Source organism: Pisolithus orientalis (assembly GCF_024613125.1).
Source record: "Pisolithus orientalis strain OTSU chromosome Unknown F5J12scaffold_28, whole genome shotgun sequence".
NCBI classification, from domain to species: Eukaryota; Fungi; Basidiomycota; class Agaricomycetes; order Boletales; family Pisolithaceae; genus Pisolithus; species Pisolithus orientalis.
The window spans coordinates 518617-531057 of record NW_026260809.1 but is presented as its reverse complement, the minus strand read 5'-3'; the positions used below and the strand labels follow the sequence as shown (position 1 = coordinate 531057).

The 12441-nt window shown below is 45.3% G+C and overlaps 1 non-coding gene across 1 annotated transcript; it reads left to right on the top strand.

Moving 5' to 3' along the window:
- The first annotated feature begins 10688 nt into the window (after positions 1–10688).
- F5J12DRAFT_t157 lies at positions 10689–10761 on the top strand. Its single transcript has one exon. It is a non-coding gene; the product is annotated as a tRNA-Phe (tRNA).
- The last annotated feature ends 1680 nt before the right edge of the window (positions 10762–12441 follow it).

Here is a 12441-nt window from a genome sequence, read left to right as displayed (position 1 = left end):
GTGCATACACTCAGTATGCCTTTGCTGTGCAGCAACTGCAGATGACAAACTGATAACAGACCCAAGGTATGAAAGGGAACCCTGTACACTGACAAGTAAAGCGGGCGTGGATGTTTCTTTGCTCTTGTTTGACTTCTTTGAAGAGCATTCTGCATCATCCTTGATAGAGAGCGACTGGAGCACAGCTTGCACCAATGGAATTTCAGCAGAGGGTGAAGCAGGGTTGGCATCCACATGTGTATGCTTCCTACTTGATGGCATAGAGCTGGTAGTTGAGGGGGGATATGAGCTAAGTAATGTCGTAGGGGAAGTGAGAGTCAGCATGGGTGGATTAAATTGCATTGAAAATAGCTGGGACTGCACGTTCATTCTGTTAGCAGGAGCTACCTTGTCAATGGACATTTGATTGATCGCATCATCTTCAATGATGCCGGTGGAGCTTCCAACCTGAGGAGTAACGAACTGTAAAGTGGCAGAGGACATGGATGGGGTCATCACCAGATCACTGGAGGTATGGCTAGATGGGTTTACAGAGAGGCCAGGACCACTGGCACCGGATACGAATGCTGCAGAAGTCGTAGGATGGTAGGCACACATACCATGGGCTTGGTCATTTGGAAACAGCGACTCCATCGCCATAAGCAGGGGCCAACCGATGTTTTTAAACTGGCGCATAGCATTCCCAGGTTGGCCCTGTCGATGGATGTTATCAATGTCAAGCGATGGACCCAAGATGATGGACACATACCACTAACCACTCCTTGAAGTCGCTTTCCTCACTCTCAGAGATAATATTTGCCCCATTTTCATTATCCCAATGCTTTCCAGAATGACCTTGCCATAAGTTGATATCCCTCAGTATGGATTTGAGCTGTACCAATAATGATCGATGAGGCTACACAGGCACTGGGGAGGGAACAGGATACTCACATTACTGAGCTTCCCTCTGCACATATCAGAGGTCTTCATTGCACCTTTTTGTTTCAGGAATTTCTTGTTTATGCGGGCAGCAGCTGCACTCCAAGTGGCAGACTTGAACAACCCATCACCCATCTTGCCAGTGATTTTCTCATCGACAAGGAAAGCAACAAGGGCCTCTTTCTCTTCCTCAGTCCAGTTGGCTTGATCCTTATCAGAGGGCATATCTTCAGTCACTAGCTCGAGGCAAGACTCACCAATGAGCATCACTAGTGCTGTGATAATTGGTAGGAGGGGTTCCAGGGGTTCATTATCCATCATCATTGGAGTGGTTCAAAATACAAACTCTGCAGCATGGCAGAGCAGTGGCTTGCCAGGATCACAAACAAAGTAAAATACCAAAGCCAGCAAGCAACTGTGTAGCGAGACTATGCGAACATACTGTACAGACTCTCAGTCAACCCTTCCTCTGCCTACTCTCTAGTGTCCTTCATGATTTCCCTGATGGTGAACAGTCTCTAGAAATCCATGACTCTAATTCCAGGAAACAGGTTTTAATTCTGACAAGTCCTCACAACAGACTACAACCCCTTCCATGATTTGTAAACTCTGAAGACAAAGAAGACTTCTTTGCCTGAAAATAAATGTGTCACCACATGAATCCACCTGAACAGGGTTTTTAATATTGGTCAAGGACTCATATGAATTGCAAGGAGACCAGGATTGTGCTTTCTCCATGTGTTCTCTTTATGTTTCTGATCCACCCTCATACCCTTTTGTTCATATGTGGTGCCTGTGCACCTTGTTTTGCATTTTATCCTTTATTATGTTCTTTTCTCACTCTACATACTTCTAGTGGACACTTAGCTTCACTCTAAGTGTCCTTGGTTTGCTTTTGTTTATTATTTACATTTGTTTATCATTTTTGCACACTTACTACTCTGTGCCCAGTGAAATGTTCTTCAGTCTCTTACACTGGGCACAAGTGGCCTGAAGTTGTGGTTATATGAACACCTTTGAAGTCTACCACTCTTTTGCCAACAGACACTGCCAAAAATTCTGCTGCAGTATTTATCTATGATTTACATATGAGGCAACAGTATGCCCCCTGTTGATCCCTTTGATACCAGTTCTGTTTCTCTGACTGATCCTTTCTTGTTTTTGACTGCTACTACCATTTCTCCACTTACAATCTCTGCCTTATGCTCTACTTATCAGTTTGATACCATTATCATGTCTTAAAGTACAAACCTGTAGTGAGGAAGGTGAGGCCAGTACTGATGTCGATGCCAGCAGAATTCTGGGTAGAGTGTCAGGAGGCTGAAGACCCACTCACAGATCTGCCTGCATTACCTACTCCTCCCCCTCCATTCATGCCAGGTTCCAGGTTCACTCAGCAAAGAGCTGATGAGCTCAATCTGGACCTGGCAAAGTTCACCTAGTGTGATGGTTGGTCAGGGAGCAAGAAGGTGCCTTCGCTTGGGATGCTTTGGAAAGAGGGACCTTTTGAGAGGATATGTTCCCTCCTCTGAAGATACCTATGCTAGCCCACAAGCCTTGGGTTGAGTGTAATATTCCCATTCCTCCAGCTATTTTCTGTGAAGTCATTAACATCATCAAAGAAAAGATTTCCACAGGGGATTACAAACTGTCTACTTCATCCTATTGCTTGAAATGGTTCTGTGTAGTCAAGAAGGATGGAAAATCTCTGTACCTTGTCCATGATTTCCAACATCTAAATGCCATTTCTATTCAGGACTGAGCCATTCCACCCTTCAGCAATTTGATCACTGAAGCCTTCACCTGCCATTCAGTCTACAGAATTTTAGATCTTATGGTCAGATACAATCATTGCACCAGCCATGACAATTACTGTGACCTCATTACCTTCCAAACCCCTATCAGTACCCTTCAACTCACCAAACTTCCCATGGGCTACATGAATGCCATCCAGATTTTCCACAGAGATGTCTGTTGGATTTTAAAGGACAAAATTCCAGAAGTCACCATTCTGTTTTTCAATGACTGTCCTATCAAAGGCCCCAAATCCCCCTACCACAGTCCAGACAGTACCTATGAGATGATCCCACAGAATTCTGGGATTAGATGCTTCATCTGGGAACATCTGCAGAACATCATCCAAGTCTTGCACTATCTGCATCATGCAGGAGCCACCATGTCAACAAAGAAATGCATTATCACTGCACCATCCATCATAGTGGTTGGGCACAAGGTGTCATTTGAGGGCAGAATTCCAGACAAAGCTAAAGTCCAAAAGATTAAAGATTGGCCTTACTGCACAAACATTACTGAAGTGTGCAGATGTTTAGGTCCCTGCTCATACTGCAGGATCTTCATCAAAGACTTTGCCAAACACACATGTCCCCTCATTGAGCTGACCAAGAAAGATGTCTCCTTCAAATTCTGCAACAAACATAGGGAAACTATGGAGTACCTCTGCTGGGAAATTGTCTTGTCCCCTGCATTGCAAACTATCAACTATAATTCTGAAAGGAAAGTCATCTTAGCAGTCAACACTTCTATCATCACTGTTGGGTACCTCCTCATGCAGGAGGGGGGAGACAGAAAATGCTACCCTACTAGGTTTGGCTCAATTACCCTCAATGATCACAAATGCCACTACAGCCAAACAAAGCTCCAGCTATTTGGACTTTTCCATGCATTGCACAATGTCAGACTTCATACCTTCAGCATGTGGAATTTAGTTGTCAAAGTGGATGCATGGTGCATCAAAGGGATGATTAACAACCCTGACTTACAGCCTAACATGACCATAAACCATTGGATCACCAGAATTCTTCTATTTGATTTTGAGCTTGTACACATTCCAGCACACAACCATACAGTGCTGGATGGACTTTCATGCAGGCTGAGAATGGAAGAGGATAAGGAGGGAAAAGAGAACTATGAGGATTGGATAGATGAGTGTGGGGCCTTTGCTATTGAGCTCTTGAATGGTAGGGAACCACATTTCAAGCCTCACCTTTACCCTTTGGAAATTCTGAGCATTGTGTCAGACTCATCCCTTGCCATGCCACAGAGCCTAGGTACCTTTACCACCAAAGAATCAATGCCAGAAAACCTCAAGACCAAAATCCCAAGGTCAGAGAAAGTGAAGCAGAGAGAGGAGAGGTTGCAAGTGGTGAAGGAATTTTTGGAGGTGAAGAAAATGCCAGATGGGTTGGAAGAGGAGGAGTTGGACAGCCTAGTGTGTCTTGTGACTCTGTATTTCATGAAAGGAGGGGAACTGTGGAGGAAGGAGCCCCAAGGGTGGCATCAGCTAGTGGTACCCCCACACAAATGCCTTGGAATTCTCCACCAGGCTCACAATGAGCTAGGGCACAAGGGTATCCTCTTGACCTGCTTGCATTTGCTGACTTGCTTCTGGTGGCCCATGCTAGAGCAGGACATCCATTGGTATGTTAAATCATGCCATAAGTGCCAGATCTGCCATCTGGATCAGTCATTGCCATTCCTGAACCCCTATTCTACAATGCATGCATGGACATGTTCTTAATGCCAAAGTTGAATGGCTTTTGCTACATCACCCAAGCTCACTGTTCACTCACCAGTTATCCTGAATGGGCTATGCTTCACACAGAGACAGGCAAGTCCATTGGAAAGTTCATCTTCAAACAGATTGTGTGTTGTTGGGGTGCTGTTGCAGAGATTGTCACAGATACAGTGAGGGACAAAAGTGTTGCAATGTTTGTGAGGTGTGACTTGCTTCCAATGTAGCTCAGGCTATTGTGCACAGATAATCATGACACCTATATCATTGGAAAGGTGTGACTCTAAGATTTCCAGAGCACTAAGGTTCAGTCCAAACAAAAGAATACATGCTGAGCTACACTCTATTCTTTCTGAAAAGTGCATTGCAACACTTTTGTCCCTGACTGGTGAAATAGTGAAAAGTGACCTTTTGATGAGGTTGAGGGCATGAAGGATGGGAAGATATGATTACATAATAAACCACATGATCTTCCAGATGATTTGTCAGCATGTAAACAATGACAAACATTGGTCTTGTACCATTAACCCTCCCTCTTTTACCACAACTCATGAAATCATGTCTCTAGCTCACATGGTCATTTTCTCAAGGAATTCTTATCAAATACTGGTGGCCACCACAGTGCCATCAGTATGACATGCTCTCAGAACCATCAGTCCCTTAAAAAACCTGCTGTCAGTCATTCCTTGGACTGTTTCCCCCCCATGCCTCATATGTTCTGGGACTAATCAGTACTTGGAAGGCTGAGAATGTTTTGGAGGTCAATTTGGCACTTCAGAACATGATGGACAAACTATCCCCCTCTCAACCAATGCATTTCTGGCAATATAGTGGCATGAAGATGTCAATAAATCACTTACAGACCACATTAGGACCACAGAAAAAAAGTGTGTCAGTAAGACAGTATGAATTAGATGATGTTGGACAGTGAGCACTAAAGTCCTGCAGATATCAAGACATCATTAGATGTAATGTAGACTATTAGACCACTTGTGTTGTTTTCCTGATGCAGCCCACTGGGGATTCTCCATGTCATGCTGGGGATTCTCTGTAGCTCCTGGGGATTCTGTGAAGTCCAGGCCTACTCCAACCAACTCTGATGCTGGATGAGGTCTGGGGAGAGGTTTGGAAGCAAGTCCAACAGAAAGAGCAGGACTCTGACTGGTGGAGTGTTGGCAAGAACAAGGTCCACCAAAGGTAATGGCAGAGTGAAATGAGGGCATTGGGTTTGGCTCATGTGCTACCCCTTTGCACGATCTCAGCCCTCATATTTCAGAGGGGGAGTACAGACAGACAGTCAGAGGTAACTCTGACAGGCAGAAGATAGAGACAGAGGGAGTAGGAACTAAGTTGATATTCATACTGAGGAATGGCAGAGTCTGATACATGCTTTTATACTACTACAGAGGTACAGTAACTGGAATCAGAACTACAGAGACCCAGAAATTTTCAAGTAAAGCTTCCTAGATGATGAATGAAGGGTAGACAGAGGACATACAAACAGGTAACATAGAACATCCAGAGAAGGAAATAGTCCAGGCACTGGACCATGTGGTGTGTGTGCTGCAGAGTACCTGACTGTGAGCTGTCAGGGAGGAGTCCAAAGGTAGTCACATGACCCCTCAGAGAATGGTCCATTTGGTCTGGTAGGAGAGCAGTACAAGTCCAACAGCAGTCAGAGCAGAGATGACTCATAAACATCAGGGGGTGGGTGGAGTTGGTGTGGAGTGAGTGAATGACTGGTGGAAAGGGGTGCAGAGTGAGTGAGGGCTTAGGATGAATGCACAATCACAACAGATTCTTCATGTCATGTTGGGGAGTCTGCATGGGATGATGGAGACTCTCCATGGCTGCTGGGGATTCTCCATGTCATATTGGAGATTCTTCATGGCCCCTGGGGATTCTCCAGTCCTAATTGTCATTGAGGTCCAGTGACATTTTGTGTCAACACTCATGTTTTTTTAAGTATTCTGTGTTTTTCTCATGCAATCTTCTACCTTCTGATAAGATAAGCATACTGTCATGATCACACAATCAGGAGTGACAACTTTTGTTATGATGACATCACTCCATTGTCATTCCCTGTGGTATTAATGCAGTATGATTACAGGTAGCAATAGTTGTTAGTGTTGTGTAGTGTAGACTATGCTACATTTTGGTAGTGTGCATTTTTGACTACCACTGACTACAAAAAGTGTAGTGTCAAGAGGTAGTAGACAAGTCACATGACAACAGATTACATGACAGGAGGTCACATGTTTTCAGTCACATGACCATGGCACTGCAACCCATAGTCATGTGACAACCTGTCATGACATTTCCAGGGAGCTCAGTCATGTGATCTGGTGCTGCAGGTCATGACAAAGGAGTCTGTCATATGATCTGGAGCCATGGCTCACCCCAATGGTCATGTGGTGATACCCCAGGTCACATGACTGTACTCACTTCATTTTCAACACTGTAAACCCTGCACTTGACTAAGCTACCCCTGAGTGCATGCTTCCCCATGTTGTGGCTGTGCTACAACATTAATCATGTCACCACACATTTACTTCTCCATGGTCACAGAAATGCAAAATGGTCCAATGCTACACTTTGTAATGATCATCAGAAAGGTATAAATCATTAGTACACTTGTGGGCCAAATCTGCTGGCACATGGTGCCAGTATCATGGGACATGCCCCCCCCCCCCCCCCTCTCCATATCACCCCTCAATTCTGGTAGGCATGGCCCCACTGGAGAGTGAGCAATGAGATGTTTTTGACATGTTTCAGAAATCTCCACTATTTTATTTGCACTTTTTGGGGTTTTCCCACACATCTGGGATGTGTAATTGGCTTCCTGTTCACTCAATTCCCATTGGGACACCCTGAACCCTTGAGCATAGATGGAGGTAGACAGGGAGAATGTAGCAATGGTATTAAACATGTCATCCACCCAGTGAGGGAGGCATGGCATGATGCTTTTGTTCATATCAGGTGCCTGTGTGTTCATATTAGGTGCCTGTGCACCTCAGGACTGCATTTATCCTCTGTGTTATTTCTATCTAACCCTACAGACATGTAGTGGACACTTAGCTTCGCTCTAAGTGTCCTTGGTTTGCATTTGTTTATTGTTTACCTTTGTTTATCATTTTTGCGCACTTACTGTTGTGTGCCCAGTGAAGTTTTCTTCAGTCTCTTACACTGGGCACAAGGTATGTCTCATGTAGTATTCCCTTGAATACAAGTCTCTTACACTGGGCACAAGTTTGTGGTTATCTCAACACTGTGCACCTCAGATCATGTTTTTCCTTTCTCCTATTTCTATCTCACCCTACAGGCATGTAGTGGACACTTAGCTTTGCTCCAAGTGTCCTTGGTTTGCTTTTGTTTATTGTTTACATTTGTTTATCATTTTTGCACACTTACTGCTGTGTGCCCAGTGAAATTTTCTTCAGTCTCTTACACTGGGCACCAGTGGCCTCAGATTGTGGTTATCTTAACAGCTTTCTGGCGTTTTCCATTCCTGTTATCTCTCAGCAACTAGAGGGGTTGATGGGTTGATCTTTGGACAGGGTGTAGATACCCTATAGACTGGCCCTCCTACCCTGAGTATGGACACATACATGGAGAAGTGAATGTGTGGTGACATGATTAATGTTGTAGCACAGCCACAACATGGGGAAGCATGCATCAAATGTGGGGTGTACAGTTTTGAAAATGAAGTGAGTACAGTCACATGACCATTGGAGTGAGCTGTGGCTCCAGATCATGTGATGGACTTTTGCAGCAAGCTGAGTCTCCAGATCACATGATTGAGGTCACATGACAGACCTTTGCTGTGATCTGGAGTGCTGAATCATGTGATCTCAGGAGCAGCTTAGTCATGTGCGAGGTTTATAGTGTTGAAAACAAACCTTTGCAGAGCTGCAGCTCTGGATTACATGGTTGAAGTCATGTGACATTACCTTGTGCCCAGTGTCAGAGACTGAAGAGAAAATACACTGGGCACACACAACTGCTAAGTGCACAAAAATGGTAAACAAAGGAAAACAAACAGTCACAACATACCATAACACTGTATAGTGTAGGAATGCAAACTTAGAGCATATTAGTGTAGCACATAACAGTAGAATAAATGAAAATGCGAACAGAGGTGCAGAGGCACCACTGTAACAAAAATGGCAGCCACAGCAGAGTGGCAGTGTGAATGAGGCATTGAGTTGGCAGTTGAGAACTCACAAATGGTGGGTACAGTGAAACAGTGCAACAGAGGGTGCAGGTGACAATTGAGAGACACCTGCAACAATGTTATCTTCATTTTCTTTTCCCCTTTTACTGAGGAGGTCAATATCAACAACTGCATGTTCATGTTCATCTTTGGCTGAGAAGGTGCAAGTGGCACCTTCTTTGTGACTCCATTTGGACCAAATACACTTGTACTGAGTTGAAAATGGTACCAGTTCACAATCTGTGTGATCAAAAACACTTACAGAGGATTCTGGAGTGGGAACTCATTCTCTTTGTTTGAGTTATGGTGAGACAGGTTGGATGGACCAGCAGCCTTGGATGCCTCACCACATGTGATAGAATTTGATTGGGACCACAAATGGCTACAGTGGAGCATTGGCAAGTAAACACCATGGGGAATATCAGGGGGACTTTGCCATGGTTGGAGCAATAGGCTGTCATCCATGGGAATGACAGGCATCATTGCAAGTTCTGTTCAGATAACCACAGCTTTAGGCCACTGGTGCCCAGTGTAAGAGACTGAAGGAAAACTTCACTGGGCACACAGCAGTAAGTGCGCAAAAATGATAAACAAATGTAAACAATAAACAGAAACAAACCAAGGTCACTTAGAGTGAAGCCAAGTGACCGCTAGTTGTAGGATTAATAGGAAGCATAACAAAGTAAGAAATGCAAACTCTGAGGTGCACAGGCACCTAATGTGAACACTCCCCCCTGATGAGCCAAGTCCCAGCATCTTGCAAAACTCGATCACTTTGGTGCAATGTTAAGGGTTTGGTAAGGAGATCAGCAGCCTGTTCAACTGTAGGGATGAAAACAGGTGAAATAAGCTGTTGCTGCATGGATCTCTCAGCCAGTAGTAGCAAAGGTCAAGTTGCTTCATTCTGCCATGATGTTCTGGGTTTTTTGCCACTGATATTGCAGATTGGTTGTCTATATGCAATGAGGATGGGTTTGAGAGTGAAAAACTGATTTCCTGGAGCAAATTTCACATCCATTTGATCTCCTTCCCAGCTTGCACAGCTGCCATGTACTCTGCCTCTGTGGTGGACATGTTGTTGTTAGTGCCTGTGCACCTCAGACTAATTTCCCAGGTTCCTCATGTTCATATTAGGTGCCTGTGCACCTCAGACCACATTTTCCCTTTGTTTTATTTCTGTCTGACCGTACAGACATGTAGTGGACACTTAGCTTTGCTCTAAGTGTCCTTGGTTTGCTTTTATTTACTATTTACATTTGTTTATCATTTTTGCACACTTACTGCTGTGTGCCCAGTGAAATTTTCTTCAGTCTCTTACACTGGGCACCAGGTACAGTCCTGTATTACTTTACTCAATATTAGTCTCTTACAATGGGCACCAGTGGCCTCAGTCTGTGGTTACCTCAACAGGTTATGAGCCCCGTGCTCTAGGATTCTCAGCACTCGTTGGTGGCCACGTAATCCACCTCTGCGCAAAACCTTGACCCAAAAGAATGACACACTCACTCGCTACAGCTCAATCTTTGAGCTCCCAGCTTCCAGACTCACCCCATCCACCCCATCCTTCTCCTTTCCACTCGAAATTCGCCACCATGGCTGAGGACCATGCCAACTCTTCGCCCTCTGTCGCAAAACTCACTGCCTCCAACTACTCGACCTGGAAAGGCAAAATGAAGGCTGTCCTGCGCACAAAAGGGCTCTGGACCATTGTTAGTGGTCTGGAAAAGCACCCTGATGACTCCAAAGTCGAAGCTCAGGCCAAATGGGACCTTAGAGCAGACAGGGCAGCTGGGGAGCTGTACCTAGCGCTTTCTAGTGAACAGAGGACCCATGTAGATTCTGTACAGGATGACCCTGTCCAAATCTGGTTGACTCTAGCCTCCATCCACCTCCAGCAGCGCCCTGGAGCTCATTTTAACACCTGGGATGACTTCTTTGTTGCAAGTGTAGTACTCCAGCACTCAGCAACGCTAGTCCCTACTAGCACTTGGTGGTTAAACCACACCAAGTAAGCCTAGATACCTTGACCAAATAGCTCAGTGGTTAGAGCACCCGGTCGAAACCTGGGAGGTCCAGGGTTCAATCCCCTGTCTGGTCACATTTATTGCAACATTCTTGTCCATCAGGAAGGCCCCAGATGAGTCCCTGTCTTCCTTAATTGCTAGAATGGAAGATTCCATGTCCAGAATTCAAGAATTGCACCCCGAGGACTCTACTACTCCATACTCCATCAAGGATATGGACAATGAACTTGTCTGTATGGCTATGGTGCGCTCTCTAGGCGAAGATTACTCGCATTTTGCTTCTTCTCTATTTCTCTTCCAATCTCTGGACAAGGACAAACTCAAAGTGTTGAGATAACCACAAACTGAGGCCACTTGTGCCCAGTGTAAGAGACTAGTATTCAAGGGAATACTACATAAGACATACCTTGTGCCCAGTGTAAGAGACTGAAGAAAACTTCACTGGGCACACAACAGTAAGTGCGCAAAAATGATAAACAAAGGTAAACAATAAACAAAAGCAAACCAAGGACACTTAGAGCGAAGCTAAGTGTCCACTACATGTCTGTAGGGTTAGATAGAAATAACACAGAGGAGAAATGCAGTCCTGAGGTGCACAGGCACCTAATATGAACACTCGCCCCTGAATGTGCACCTCTGCACTCAACTGCTCCCCCCTGATGCGCCAAGTCCTAGCATCTTGCAGAAACCGATGACCTTGGTGCGATGTAGCAGTTTGGTGAGAAGATCTGCAGCCTGGTCGACTGTAGGGACAAAAATAGGTGAAATCAGGTTCTGCTGAACTGCATCTCTTAGCCAGTAGTAGCAGAGGTCAAGTTGCTTCATCCTCCCATGATGTTCTGGGTTCTTGGCCACAGAGATCGCAGATTGGTTGTCAATGCGAAGGGTAGAAGCATCTGGGAGAGGTAAGCCAATGTTCATATTAGGTGCCTGTGCACCTCAGGACTGCATTTCTCCTCTGTGTTATTTCTATCTAACCCTACAGACATGTAGTGGACACTTAGCTTCGCTCTAAGTGTCCTTGGTTTGCTTTTGTTTATTGTTTACCTTTGTTTATCATTTTTGCGCACTTACTGTTGTGTGCCCAGTGAAGTTTTCTTCAGTCTCTTACACTGGGCACAAGGTATGTCTTATGTAGTATTCCCTTGAATACTAGTCTCTTACACTGGACACAAGTGGCCTCAGTTTGTGGTTATCTCAACGGGTTATGAGCCCCGCGCTCTAGGATTCTCAGCACTCGTTGGTCACCACGTAATCCACCTCTGCGCAAAACCTCGACCCAAACGAACCACACACTCGCTCGCTACAGCTCAATCTTCGAGCTCCCAGCTTCCAGACTCACCCCATCCACCCTATCCTTCTCCTCTTGACTCGAAATTTGCCACCATGGCTGAGGACCATGCCAACTCGTCGCCCTCCGTCGCTAAACTCACTGCCTCCAACTACTCGACCTGGAAAGGTGAAATGAAGGCTTTCCTGCGCACAAAAGGGCTCTGGACCATTGTTAGTGGTCTGGAAAAGCACCCTGATGACTCCAAAGTCGAAGCTCAGGCCAAATGGGACCTTAGAGCGGACAGGGCAGCTGGAGAACTCTACCTGGCACTTTCTAGTGAGCAGAGGACCCATGTAGATGCTGTGCAGGATGATCCTGTACAGATCTGGAACACCCTGGCCTCCATCCACCTCCAGCAGCGCCCTGGAGCTCGTTTTAATGCCTGGGATGACTTCTTTTTGATCAGGAAGGCCCCAGATGA